At 37.7% G+C, this 15,554-nt stretch overlaps 1 long non-coding RNA gene across 1 annotated transcript in view; it reads left to right on the top strand.

The window, feature by feature from the left end:
• The window catches only part of LOC138403418 (uncharacterized), a 132,502-nt gene extending 120,901 nt beyond the window's left edge, over positions 1 to 11,601 (top strand). The window contains exon 3 of the long non-coding RNA XR_011237691.1: positions 11,557 to 11,601. This is a non-coding gene — a long non-coding RNA (uncharacterized lncRNA). The remainder of the gene's footprint in view (positions 1 to 11,556) is intronic.
• Positions 11,602 to 15,554: the final 3,953 nt, after the last annotated feature.

The raw sequence follows: 15,554 nt of genomic DNA, 5'->3' as shown, positions 1-15,554 counted from the left end.
GAAATCGCATCAACAGACCCGCCAGCTTTTAACTACAACTTAGATCGGCTCGACTTTTCGTATCGTTAAGAAGAGTTAGTTATATTATAGTGAACACATTTTCGAGTTATCTGTCTGTTTCGCTCGCACTTACAGGTCGTAGGTAAAAACAGACAGATAACTCGACGACTCAGTTTAAAATGCGTCGACTATAGTTTTTTTTTTTTTTTTTTATAAAGAATATTAGCCATATTAAATGACTAATATTCCCCTTTCCTCTCCAATTAAGCGTCAGGCTTGTGCTAGGAGTAGGTACGACAATAGTGCAACGGGCGGGGTTTGAACCGTCGACCTTTCGGTTTTCAGTCCACTCCTATACCGGTTGAGCTATTGAGGCTCAAAGGTGAAGTATTGTCAGATTTGCTATTGCATTTTAAACGCTGTGAGCAACATTCGTTAACTCGCGGTTATACGATTGTCGATTTTCTTAATAACAAAGTTGTATGCAACCGGCCGGCATTGCATTCGGCATATGGTTACATTTGCTTGTGTAACGGGTGGTTTTTGAACCGCTGACCTATCAGATTTCAGTAAGCTCCTTTAACCGTTGAGCTTTTGAGGCTTCATCATCATCATCATGATCAACCTATCACCAGCTCACTACAAAGCACGGGTCTCCTCTCTGAGTGAGAAGGGTTTTGGCCATAGTCTACCACGCTGGCCATGTGCGGATTGGTAGACTTCACCCACCTTTGAAAACATTGTGGAGAAGTCTCAAGCATGCAGGTTTCCTCACGATGTTTTCCTTCACCGTTAAAGCAAGTGTTTAATTAATTAAAACGCAGATAACTCCGAAAATTTAGAGGTGCGTGCCCGGGATTGAAGCCCCGACCTCCGATTAGAAGGCGGAGTCCTAACCACTAGGCTATCACAGCTTTTTTATTTGAAGCTTCGATGATCAATAATTGAGGAAACAATACGTAGGTAACGTATTGTTTCCTCAATGACTCTGGGTAATTCAACATTACTCGAATCAATCGAATAAAATTAAAAAGTTATGCCGTTCAATACGACTATGATTCCTTCACCCTTCAGTGAGTATAAAACCTGGTTGCATGAACTAACACTAAAAGAACATTCTAAACTATGGGCTAACACAACAGACTGTAGGCAAGCCAAAGAGGCTTTTCCTAACATAGACAAACGTCAAACTAACAAACTACTCCGCCTGGACAGAGGTAAACTTAGGAAGGTGGTGGGATTCATAACAGGGCACAGCCCACTAAACAAACACCTTTTCGTTATAGGTGTCACCGACAGTCCTCTGTGCAGGGCCTGCATGGAGGTCGATGAAATACCGACGCACGTGCTCCTAGAGTGCACGGGCGTAGCAGATCAACGCGAACGCCATTCAGGTTCCCCGACCTCACTTCAAGAAGCCCTCGGCAACCTGGGTGGTCTACTTGGCTTCTGGAGCGAGCTTGGATGGCTGGAGTGAAGACTTCGGCGGGGAGGGGCAATGCACGCACAACAGACGGAAACGTTTAAGTGCGGAAACCAGCCCAGAATGAATGAAGAATGAATGAAGAACGACTATGATTCCGGTCTTAGTCGGGCTTTAAATTCGACTTGTTGGCTCATCCGTGGCCGCTAAAGGACGTAAATCCGCGAAACATTCCTCAACTTCCTAATGGACACTCCAAATTACAGTTAAGTTGATTCAAAGAGCATTAAAACCCAAGTTTGGGAGTGACGACAGTTACGAATACTTGAAAAGTTGCCAGAGGTTTACGGGATAAGTAATTTTATTATGAGTTGTTTTATAACACGCTAATTGGAACGAATGACTTTTATTTTTGTTCAAAATTATTATTAAGTCCCAAGAGATTTAAGTCTAGCGGAATATCTAATTTAGTCCCTTAATATTATGCTAATTCGGTTAAACATAAAATTTATCTTAATAAACGTAATTTATAGAGCTTTTAGTGCTATCCCTTACACAATGTTCTCTGTAGAAAAGAAAAGCATTACTTTTAAACCGGTCACTTCAAGTAGTAGTTTAGGTAGAATCATGGTGATCAGTACCCTTATTATAAATGCGAAAGTGTTGTTGGTTTGTTGGTTTGTCCTTCAATCACGTCGCAACGGTGCAACGGATTGACGTGATTTTTTGCATGGGTATATATAAAGACCTGGAGAGTAACATAGGCTACTTTTTATCCCGGAAAATCAATGAGTTCCCACAGGATTTTTAAAAACCTAATTCCACGCGGACGAAGTCGCGGGCATCAGCTAGTGTCGAATAATTGCTAGTATTTAGCCTTTACACGGCTTCTTTTTTATAGTCGTATTCCTCATTGCTGAGGGGATTTTCTGGGATAAAAATTAGCTTATGACATTCTCCAGGTCTTGAACTATACCCATGCAAAAAATCGCGTCGATCCTTTGCTCCGTTGCGACGTGATTGAAGGACAAACCAACAAACCAATAAACTAACAAACAAACACACTTCCGCATTTATAATAAGGGTACTGATATAGATGTGATTAGTATGGGTTAGAATAAGTTCTATAAAAATCGAATAACAGTCGCGAACCATTATTTGCCGTGAAGCTTTCAGAACAAAGTAAAAAGCTCTATCTATTCACGCTTTCATGTTTAACTTGTCATGCAATCAATCATGACGAAGTGTGGTTAGAGCTGTGATTCCTTTATCGCCTTTTAGATTTACGTCAACTGTTACGCAAGGGACATTCAAACAAACTTAACTGAGGTGACGAAATGTGCTTTCACGTATACTAGGTATGACACGTAGAATCAGTTTTCACAATTAAAATATTCTCCTTTGGTTGTGATAGTAAAATATTGAGTGTGTTTTCATCATCATTATCATCAACCTATCTCCGGCCCACTACTGAGCACAAATCTCCTCTTAGAATGAGACTGGAGTGTAGTCGTTAGCCAGGCAGATTTGGGATAAAATCCTACCACGAAGCACATATACCTTGGACACTATGCGATGCGGTATTCAACACAGCGACCCATAGATGGGACATGGAGACATGAGACATCAGAGCCTCGTTTGCAAATTGCCAGGGTGTACCACCGGAAGTTGAAGTTGACTTTGGCAACTAAGGTGGAATCCGGACCACTTGGAGTCCAAAAGCCTGGATTTTTATAAGTTCTATAAAGATCAAATCCCTAACAGTCGCGAACTATTATAACAGTTATTTGGCGTGTAGTTTTCAGGACAAAGTAATAGGCTTTATCTATTCACGCTTTCATGTTTAACTTGTCAAGCAATCAATCATTAGATTTACGTCAACTGTTACGCAAGGGACATTCAAACAAACTTAACTGAGGTGACGAAATGTGCTTTCACGTATACTAGGTACATGGCACGTAGCATCGGTTTTCACGATTAAAATATTCTTCCTTGGTTTTGATAATAAAATATATTAAGTGTATTTTCATCATTATTATCATCAACCCATCACTGGTCCACTACTGAGCACGGGTTTTCTCTCAGAATGAAAAGGGTTAAGGCCATAGCCCACGCTGGCCAAGTGTGGATTGGCAGACTTCACACACCTGTGAGAACAATATGTAGAACTCTCAGGCATGCAGGATTTCATCGCGATGTTTTCCTTCACCGCTAACGCAAGTAATTTTTATTTTTAGGGTTCCGTACCTCAAAAGGAAAAACGGAACCCTTTTAGGATCACTTTGTTGTCTGTCTGTCGGTCTGTCAAGAAACCTACAGGGTACTTCCCGTTGACCTAGAATCATGAAATTTGGCAGGTAGGTAGTTCTTATAGCAGACATTCGGGAAAAAATCTGAAAACCGTGAATAGGCTAGTTGACACTTTTTTTAAGTAGGTCTTAAATGGTTAATATTTGTCCTATTAGATCAAAAAAATTAACACTATATTTTTTTGCGCCCTAAAAACCGTAAAACTTTAATTTAAAAATATATTTTTCTTAGACAGGTGAAAACACTGCCGGCCATGTTTGGCCGAAAGATTATCTGTGCTCGACGTCATGCATTTGTAAACAACAGCATAACCTCCCAAAGTTTAATAAACATGACTTCTATACTAGTTTACATGAAAAATATAGTAATTATCGTTATTGTATCATCCGAGAATGTAAAAACGCATCGATAAAGACCACAGGAAAGTTGTGGATTAGAGTGCCCAGTGAAATAAATATACGTAACACGCGAAGACTTGCTTAAAGGGATCCTATATCACTAACGACTGCAACCCAAATTTATTTTTGCAAAGATCACTTTGTTGTAAGTCTTACTTAATAACTTATTCAATTTATAAAGAGAAAACGATAATTTTTAACGTTTACTATGAGTTTTTAGAAATATATAAAAACTAGCTTATGCTCGTGACTTCGCCCGCGTGGACTTCATAAATTTCAAACCCCCATTTAACCCACTCAGGGGTGGAATTTCAAAAAATCCTTTCCTAGTGGGCACCTTCTCTTTACCAACAAAGAACACACCCACCAAATTTCATGTATCTAGAACCAGCTGTTTAGATGTTTAGGCTGTGCGTTGATATATAAGTTAGTCAGGAGGACTTGAAATTTTATATATATGGATACTACGTTAGTCAATAGGGATGACATTTGTTTGTTTACATATTTAATGACGTCACATCATGGCTGACAGCGTTTTCTGAGTTTCAAATAAAAATAAAAACTGTATTTTTTTAAATTGGATTTATATATCCATCCTGCGTTTTTAATAATTGTTATTGATATATTTCGTTGTCTTAAGCAAAATACTATAATAAATAATCATTTATTGGACGAAATTAGATATGAGTCAAGTAGCCTATTTGTGGTAACATCACACACAAAAAAATGTAATTGTGGTCATAAACTAATAATTGGTATTTTCAATTTTCGAATAAACCTTAAAACTAATAATAATTAAATCAATAACAAATTTTGTTTTCGATTTTACACCACGGAAAACTTTCGAAATCATACTTCAAAAATGTAAACAAGTTGCTAAAGAAAAGTTGTCAAAAGAGAGATGATAAAATTTTATTCCCGATCCCCTTTGATTTATTAAGGGTTGGCGTGTTTTGACCTTATTTTGTTTATTGGATGAGCAATCAATGCTTGTAAACAATCGGAGGAAAGGACTGATTAATGAAAGAGCTACGTTACGAGGATTTGTCGCACTTTCGTTTGAAATGAATTGTTTGTGATGGATGAAAATATTTTATTTGTCGTGTTGACTAAATGAAACAATTGTCAGCAACGCCGGCTAAATTACTGTTTATATTCAACTTTTGTTTAATAAGTCTATAAGAAGTATTAATAAGAATAATGTAATTAGTTATTGTTAAATTAGTATTTGATTTGACACAATGCGAACGGGGCAACTCTCTTGACCAATCAGAAACATTGGCTCTCGACCAATCAGAAACGTTTACGAAGACCTTTACTTTTAACCGTTTACTTCTCAACCTTGATGCTGTAAGGAATTGCATTCTTAAATCGTGGTGATACCATGGGATTTTTAAAGATTCATGCGTTTAAATGTTTTAACGAAATTTGGTACTAAAGTATCTTGCATCACGGGGACGGGCTACTACGGATAGGTTACTTTTTGTCCTGGAAAATCAAAAGTTCCCATGGGATTTTTAAAAACCTAAATCCACGCGGACGAAGTCGCGGGCATCCTCTTGTTTATAATATTCGTATGGATTAACGTAAAATATTGCAACCTATTTTATATTATAAGAGATTTATGTGGATTTAATAATAAAGAAAAGTGCTATATTAGCAAGCATTATAGTTAGCGTCAAGCCTTCCCGTCTAATAAATCATAAGGACAAATTGCCTCGTTTCAGTATAATTTTCCCAGATTTTCCCAACTAGTTCTCACGAACGACGAATGGGCAATTCAGCCTTGAAAATGGTAAATAGCTTTTGAAAGTAGTTTTAGAGCAATACACCTTTCTATTTGAATTCTCCTACGGCAGAGTGAACTAGAGTGAGTGAGCTCTCGGTTTGATTCTTAGTCGACCCGAGTCCTTTTGAAAATACAGCGTTGTGTACCTGAACATACCTATAGTTCAAGATATGTCGAGATGGCAATTGCGGTATGAGGCGGGGGACGCCCCGCAAACCAACACGTCACCCGCGCTCGCTCGCACAGGGTTAACGCGGGGGATGTGCGGGTGTGCGGGGCGTCCCCACCCCGATTATCATCTCGACCCATGGACGAACTATTCTTGACCTGTCCCGTACTATGATACTGTTTTATGCTGAAACTAGCTTATGCTCGCGACTTCGTCCGCGTGGACTACAAAATTTCAAAACCCTATTTCACCCCCTTAGGAGTTGAATTTTCAAAAATCCTTTCTTAGCGGATGCCTACGTCATAATAGCTATCTGCATGCCAAATTTCAGCCCGATCCGTCCAGTAGTTTGAGCTGTGCGTTGATAGATCAGTCAGTCAGTCAGTCAGTCATTCAGTCAGTCAGTCACCTTTTCCTTTTATATATATAGATTAAAACCCAAAAGAGACTCAATATACGGCGCGCCGCGCGTCGTTCTTATGCGTAAGTAAATAAAGCTTAGTTTGAGTTGATGAAAAGAAAAAAGCTGGGCTTCCATTCTGCGCTGCATAGTTGTAGGTGTGGATTGCACTTAGTGTAATTTTCCTTACCCTTGTCTCGGTTAGCACTTAGCATAATATTATTCGAAATTATTATTATTAATCGAAAAACAGCTGAGGTCGCCATTCCAATTCCAATGGCGACTTCGCTCCCGTGGGGTGATTATCCACTGAATGTTTTCTACGAAAAAATATTTTAATGTCACCCACTGAAGCAGCATTGTAGAACCAACCAATGTCGAATGACCTCGGTAGCGAGCGAATCACCTAGCAGAAAGCGCATGGCTGGTAGACCCCCCCCAGCCGCTAGATTCAGGTGGCGCAAGACCTTGTGAGAGTCCTTCAAGGGACCTACATATATCCGGCTGTGGACGTCTACCTATCAGTTGATGATGATGACGATAGCATTATTTCCATTTAAACAAAATATTATATTTACATTTTAGAGATCACCGTTCGAAACAAATTGATAACAATTAACTTAATTAAGCCGTCCTTCAGTCTAACAGAATATTAAATCAAAAGTTTAAACTCTATTACAAAGTTCCCTTTTCGAAGAACACGCAATTTATAAACTATTCACTTGAATATTGATTACTAGCTTATTCTCGCGACATCGTACGCGTGGACTTTATAAATTTCAAACCCCTATTTTACCACTTAGGGGTTGAATTTTCTAAAATCCTTTCTTATTGGATGCCTACGTCATAATAGTTATTTGCGTGCCAATGTAATAATGATTGATGCAGGTTTTAGACAATCGTCCTGTTGGTCTATTAACTCATCTAGTGCGTAGTACGCAGAGGTCCATATAATTAATCAAAGAGACTGCGTCTGACGTCAGTGAAGTGAACATTAGTTAAATAAAGTTCAGAAGGGCAACGCAAGAGTTATACAAGTCTGTAGATGAATTGCTTCCGCGAGACTTGTTTCTTCCTCTCGGGGAAGTCTGACAGTTTTAAGTGCTGCTTGATCGAGTTGTTAGTTTTAACGAAAAAAAATATTGTAGACTAGTTTTCATGGGTATCACCACTTACTCAACAAGGCTGCCAAGACCAAACTCCTCTATTAATGTAATAGTTTAAATTTTTGTCACACTAACCGCTTCGTAAATAACAAACCTGCAATAGGGACCTATATCTAGATACATATATTATAAAAGTAAAAACTGACTGACCGTTCTATCAACGCACAGCTCAAACTACTGGACGGATTGGTCTGAAAGGCATGCAGATAGCTATTATGACGTAGATATCCGCTAAGAAAGTATTTTTGAAAATGAGATCCCTAAAGGGGTAAAACAGGGGTTTGAAATTTGTGTAGTCTACGCGGACGAAGTCGCGAACATAACCATTCTTCTGTAGATACATAGGATTAGATTCCAATGGTAACGAATAGCTAAGCAGGTCAGTTGATGGAATCGATCAAAGATTCCGAGTGGCGAGTGATGGATACCATCAAACCCGAATCGATTTGCTTTAAAAAAAATTGGCAATTTTATTTATTTTTATGGACAACTCATTCTTGACCAAAAAATTTACATTGACAAAATTAATTTTACAATAAAAACGTAAAGGTTCCTAAGACAGTTACCCTGTATATCCTATGGTTTTAGATTTCCCCATATTGTCCCATTTAAAAAAACACACTGTATAGACTACAGATGGGGTTAGTTTCCAATAGCAACGAATAGCTAAGCAGGTCAGACGACTCGTCTTAAAGTGTTTGTTGATGGAATCGATAAAAGGTTCCGAGTGATGGATCGTAGTATTTTCATTCAAAATATTATTAGTCAGCGGTTGCCTACATTTTTTATCCATTGAAAATTATGCCTTTGTTTTAGCGTCCTTTTTATGGAGAGAGTTTTTGTATTTTTTTGGTATCCTAAAAAGTTGTAGGTATAATACGTACAAAATGACTTTTCACGCACCATATTATGTATCAAATTTCATGTCAAAAGTACGATTTTCATGATTCTAGGTCATTATTTTAAAGGTCATGACAGTTGACCCATAGAGGTAAAATGGCGCATGAGAAGTCATTTTGTATGAACTATACTTCTATTATATGATTTTACCCCAAGACTACGTCCTTGTGGATTTTTTTATAATCCCATGGGAACTCTTTGGTTTTCCGGGCTTGAAAGCATTTTTTGCTCATCTCTAGAATACCTACAATCCACCCACTTCTGTTCCTTCGCTTCAGTAGATGAGTGAAAATTTAACAAGTGTGTCTGATGCATCTTCTAAATATAAATATAAAAGGAAAAGGTGACTGACTGACTGACTGACTGACTGACTGATCTATCAACGCACAGCTCAAACTACTTACATGGCATTTGGCATGCAGATAGCTATTAAGACGTAGGCATCCGCTAACAAAGGATTTTTGAAAATTCAATCCCTAAGGGGGTGAAATAGGGGTTTGAAATTTGTGTAGTCCACGCGGATGAAGTCGCGACCATAAGCTAGTTTATAATAATTATGGTGACTATAGTAATAAGGCCGCCTTGTATACGTAGCTTAAGGCTACCTATATTTCTTGTATTCTTGTGTGCTATAAAAAAATCTACTATAGATAGGTTGATAATTTATCTACTATTACAGATGTGTCTACTTTTTTCTGTGATCGAAGGGTACGATAGGTAAAAATAACTAAAATTGGGCTTCTCATAATATTATCGTTACGCTGAATACACATTCGTAGACAAAACCAAAACCAAAATACATCGGTTACATAAACAAAAGTACTGAGGTTGTAAACCACCTAAAGCGAGTGAAAGCAATCTCTTTTGGTCGTATTTAAATCTCGAAATACATCTTATTAACGTAAGTAAGAGCACAGCTGTTGATCACCCTAAGCCTTCCACTTGACGGATTGCTCAAGATTAACAACTGCTTCTTTGCGCCCGATCCGTTCACATTGCGTCGAAACGACATCTGAAAAGACTCACGGCGATGTCTGATACTGAAATATCAGGGAAGCGCTAAAGATGCGCGTGCAAAACTACGAAGAGTTTTTCACTAGGTTGTTCCCTACTTTCCCTTATTATTTACAACAATTATTTGTTATAAATAAATAAAATAAATAAATAAATAAACTTTTACTGCAGGCGTATCAACCCGGGGTTTTATAGCCCAACCGTTTTCTTTAAAATTTACTTAGATGAAAAAACTATACAAATCAATATTGTCGTCGTTAACTGATAGACGTCAAATGGTTTTATGGTGAAACATACATATAATATAGAAATATGTCTCCAGTAGAGAATTCCACATGCTGCGATCTTGTGCCAACAGCTGTATTGTTTGCGATTCGTTTCATATCGTCTATACTCTATTTGGCTAATGTGTCACGCTTTCCGGTGAGAAGTCGCTACTCAGTACTCAAGCACCTTGAAATCCCAACGCTGCGCTGTCGGTTCTGTGACTTTACTTACTCAGGGCTAGATTTCAATGGCTATATAACTAGGAAGCTGGAAGAAATCTCTGTTCAGAGATAAGCATTTCCATTGTAACTTAATTTATTACTACTATCTAAATTCTAACTACAATTTCGGTACATGAAAAATAAAAATAAAAAAATAAAAAAATAAACTTAAACTGATATTAAAATTGTTATTTTGATAGATTTTCACTACAAAACCTATGAAAACATTATACTTATATTTTAAAATGAAATTAAAATGTATTTTTGATAGTTTAAAGTTATCTGTACTATTGAAAAATACTTGTATTCTATAAAAAAAACTTTAACATCACAAACTTAAAATTGTTAAAGTTGTTTACCATTTATGGTGCACCTGTTGTCTGTGTGTGTGTGTGCGCCAAATGTTGTGTTTGAAAACCAGTCCTTAATTAAACATATTATATGTATGTTTGTAGGTATTTATTTATCTGGACGACATTATGTACACGGGTCCCGGTTGCGAATACACAAAACCCGTTGTTTTGCCACTGCGGCACTTCAAAAGGGACAAATTGTGAGCCATACACAAGGTAATTAACGATAGGATTAAAATGTATGTTTTTCCTCAGGTTCGTTCCCAATTGGTTGTTTGAGCTGCGAATTAGGGCCTTTACTTAGGGAATTGTGAACAGTTATATCCTTTTTCCTCATTCAATATTTTTTTTTCGGTTTTGCGAGTTTAGATAATGTTCACTTAAAGCTTATCGCATACTTACCAAGTACACTTATTTTACAGTGGTCAATTACGAAAAATAAAATACATTCATCATCATCATCATTATCAACCGATAGACGTCTACTGCTGGACATAGGTCTCTTGTAGGGACTTCCACACGCCACGGTCTTGCGCCGCCTGGATCCAGCGGCTCCCTGCGACTCCACCTAGTGGTGGGTCTTCCAACGCTGCGTCTTCCGGTGTGACGTCGCCATTCCAGCACCTTGAGACCCCAACGTCCATCGGTTGTGCGAACTATGTGCCCTATCCATTGCCACTTCAGCTTTGCAACCCGATGAACTATGTCGGTTACTCTAGTTCTCTTACGGATCTCCTCATTTCTGATTTGATCACGTAGAGAAACTCCAAGCATAACTCTCTCCATCGCCCACTGAGTGACTCTGAGCTTTCTTAATAGGCCCATAGTTAGCGACCATTTCTCGGATCCATATCTCATGTGTCTTCACTGAGAAATTTTGGACAATAAGACATCTCGAAGCATTGCATCGAAAATGCATTACGTATTCAAAATTTTGGCGTTTAAACTATCGTGACTGATTTTCATTATATATAATGTCTGACCCGGCTTTACTCACGTGTTTAGTCGACGTTAGCCTGACTAGTTTCGAACCCATCCGGGGTCCTTTTTCGAGGGAGTCAGTCGACTAAACACGTGAGTAAAGCCGGGTAAATTTATAAAATCTACTCCATCCAAAGTTTAACTTATAAATTTTTGTTGTTACAGGCGGCGATCTTGAAACTGCTGGGACTAACAATTAGTGTAGATCGGTAAGTAATGTCACAGTACTGTGTACATTAGTGGCTCCATCTAGTTATTTCGATTGCTATGCATTTCAATTTAGAAGACCAGCGGTGTACCTAACGTATCTCCTATTAAAAATACTTATAATTTTTTTATATTATTTAAAAAAAATGTTCATGGTCACATTTTTTTTAAAGAATATTAGCCGTGTTAAATGACTAATATTCCCCTTTCCTCTCCAACTAAGCGTCAGGCTTGTGCTAGGAGTAGGTACGACAATAGTGCAACGGTCGGGGTTTGACCGTCGACCTTTCGGTTTTCACTCCACTCCTTTATCCGTTGAGCTATTGAGGCTCTGAATGACATTACATTTCATTTGCAGTGTTCTTTACTCGAAATGCATAGTATTCTAATAATGCAACACACGATACTAATAAGGTTAGGTTAAAGTTTGATTTAAGTACCTACCCTACAACCGTGAAAATGAAGCTAAGCTGAACTTTGAAACAAAACTGTTTCTTTAAGTATCGCTAACTAAAAACTTAAAACAACTGCAACGCACGTAACCTAACTGCAAACGAGTAAAACAATAGTGCCGAACAAAAAATACTAGCCTGGAAAACAGTGCCGATACCGATTCGATGAAAAATCCAATATTTCCCATTCTACCATTTCCATAGACACAGATAGAGTCCGCTACATTCTCTATGGATATTCGACTTTTTTGTCATATCATTTTGTGCAAACAGGAGGTGTTACCTATATTGTACATTCTCTAGGTTCTCTAAGTTTATATTTAAACTAGGCTATGCTCGCGACTTCGTCCGCGTGGACTATACTTTTAAACCCCTATTTTACCCCCTTAGGGGTTGAATTTTCAAAAATCTTTCTTAGCGGATGCCTTCGGTATAATAGCTATCTAACAGGCTTCTACGGGCTTTTTTTGTTTAATAATCAAATTTTATAAAAAAAAGACAAAATCATTCTACAACACCTGTTTTTCTGTATCTCTTTTGATTTAAAATTTCTACATTTCGCCCCAATTAGACGCATCGCACGAGGCGATCTAGCTAATGTTTTTTTTAGTTAGAACTAGCTGATGCCCGCGACTTCGTCTGCGAGGAATTAAGTTTTTAAAAATCCCGTGGGAATTCTTTAATTTTCGGCGATAAAAATATAAATACCCTTGAAATTTTTGTTTTAATAACAACAAGTATTTCTCATCACTTAGTATGAAAAGTATGAAGGTGACACAACGCAATCTATTCTGATGTAGTACTCGTGTTCCAGTATTTCTTTGCCTCGGATGAAATGAAAGCATTTCTTTTCATCTGTGGCGGTAACAAAGGTGCTCAAGCAATCTCTTCTGCCGACTTTTAGATCAATCTTTTACAATAACTTTTCTTGTCACATTGTTGTCTCGATTCCAAAGTAGGAAAATAGGTTTAGGTACAATCGTTTCTAAAAATGACTTCTTAATCAGTACCCTTATTATAAATGCGAAAGTGCGTTTGTTTGTTGGTTTGTCCTTCAATCACGTCGCAACGGTGCAACGGATTGACGTGATTTTTGGTATGGATATAGATAAAGACGAGAGTGACAAAGGCTACTTTTTATCCCGGAAAACCAAAAAGTTCCCACGAGATTTTTAAAAAACCTAATTCCACGCGTACGATGTTGCAGGCAACAGCTAACAGCTAAGTAGTATTTTATAAACAGACGCGATTTAGTAGGAAAATACTTTGATTCTACTTTATTGCATAGAATTTAGTCTTATTTCATAGAACTATTCCGTTGTGTACTTATATCATTTCCTTTGGGTTATTGCCTATTGAAGGAAGTCTATTGGCATTTGGAATCCCGTTTTGTAAAGTGATAGGGTTATGCCAATAATGGTGAGTGGAGCTCGGAGTCCCTTTGTTGACGTACGTTTGAGGTCCTTTTTGTTAACGACAGGTTTTTTCAAGCCCTTTCGTCTATGTGCCATCTTTTTTCGAGTTCCGTAAAAAAATAAGGAATCTAGGTATATAGTTTTGTTTATAAGTTTGTTCGCGTTAAGAATGCAGTGAGTCATCAGTGCAACTGCAGGGTAAAGGTGTATTCACAGTGGTGTAAAAATTCAAACAAATTATATTTTTAAAGATTGAGTTTAATGAATTTAAAAAATACACTTAAAAGTTATAAATTATTTCATTTATTGTCGGGTAGTCATTATTTTAAGTATATTAATTGTACTTTTCTCTTTATAGCACATTTGTCTAATTTATTGAATTTATCAATCATAGATTTCCTGGCCCTTTTATTCACTGGCGATTTCAATGTATTAATTTCCTTTATTCCCTAAGAATACTATAAACAATTCTCTCGGACACATCGCATGCATTTGCCGTTTTTTATACTATGCTCTCCACAGTTACATTTAAATCAATCAGTCTGTTTAAAATACTTAAAAACATTGTAAATTACTTTTCTCTCTCCACTATGAATTACCGAACCACTTTTATTTTTACGAATTGGTAAGGTATTCATTTTTTTTTATATAAATTAGTTAACACAATTACAGGACACAACCGTCGCGTTCGAAGCTATCCCTTCAACTGGTCACTGTAAACTTGACCTTGTAATTTGAAAAGATTTGATTGGATAGGGGGCGGGACTAGGCCGGCCATAATGAATGCGAAAGTGTGTTTGTTTGTTTGTCCTTCATAGACATAGTTGAAAGGACGGACATAGGCTAACTTTTACCCCGGGAAATCCCGAGTTCCCACGGGATTTTTAACAACTTAAATCCACATGGACGAAGTCGTCGTAATAAAAGGTGTATGGTAGAGATTTAGTACATTTATAGCTATTTATAATGCCATCCTAAAATTTTGATTAAGAACTTTTTTCAGCGTAGGTACCTCATGAACATGAAGAGTGAGTCAAAACCAAAATTTTGCTTTACCACCTTGAGGATACCTCGTTAAATAGGTATTTTAAAATATTTTTTAAGGTCTGAGATAGTTTTTGTAAAAACCGCTACTTAAAAAATAATGATTGCGAAAGTTTTAAGTAACTAACATGGCTATGGAATGGATGCTTGGCAGCGTTTTATATTGTTATACTTATAGTAGGTATGAATGTGTTCCTGTGTGGCTATATGAGCCGATATTCTAACTCTAAATCATCATCCTCATCATCATCATCATCATCATGATCAACCCATCGCCAGCTCACTACAGAGCACGGGTCTCCTCTCAGAGTGAGAAGGGTTTTGGCCATAGTCTACCACGCTGGCCAAGTGCGGATTGGCAGACTTCACACACCTTTGAGAATATTATGGTGAACTCTCAGGCATGCAGGTTTCCTCACGATGTTTTTCTTCACCGTTAAAGCAAGTGATATTTTAATTACTTAAAAACGCATATAACTCCGAAAAGTTAGAGGTGCGTCCCGGGATCGAACCCCCGACCTCCGATTGGAAGGCGGACGTCCTAACCACTAGGCTACCACAGCTTACTTCTAACTCTAAATACTTTACAATACTATCATGGCTTGTAGATGTTGACCTACGAGTACCTTGAAGTCGGGCACAATACAATAAGACAATACGATTTCCGAACGGCTCGCTCGAATTGTAAAATGTGATCGAAATAAATCTACTTGTCTCACAAAACCTATTCCTTCGGGATTTTTCCAGATTTAGCAAATTTGCGTTCCGAAATACCTGACTTCATCGAATTTCACTTTTGCGAATGTTTGAATACGTAAGCTGCTGCATATTCATTGAAATCGAGCGATTTTTTAGGGTTCCGTACCTCAAAAGGAAAAACGGAACCCTTATAGGATCACTTTGTTGTCTGTCGGTCTGCCAAGAAACCTACAGGGTACTTCTCGTTGAACTAGAATCGTGAAATTTTGCAGCTAGGTAGGTCTTATAGCAGACATTCGGGGAAAATCTGAAAACCGTGAATTTGTGGTTACATTACACAAAAAAT

This window comes from Maniola hyperantus, chromosome 16, assembly GCF_902806685.2.
Source record: "Maniola hyperantus chromosome 16, iAphHyp1.2, whole genome shotgun sequence".
Classification (NCBI taxonomy): Eukaryota; Metazoa; Arthropoda; class Insecta; order Lepidoptera; family Nymphalidae; genus Maniola; species Maniola hyperantus.
Note: the sequence above shows the minus strand (reverse complement) of the source record. Positions and strands in the feature narration are given on the sequence as shown.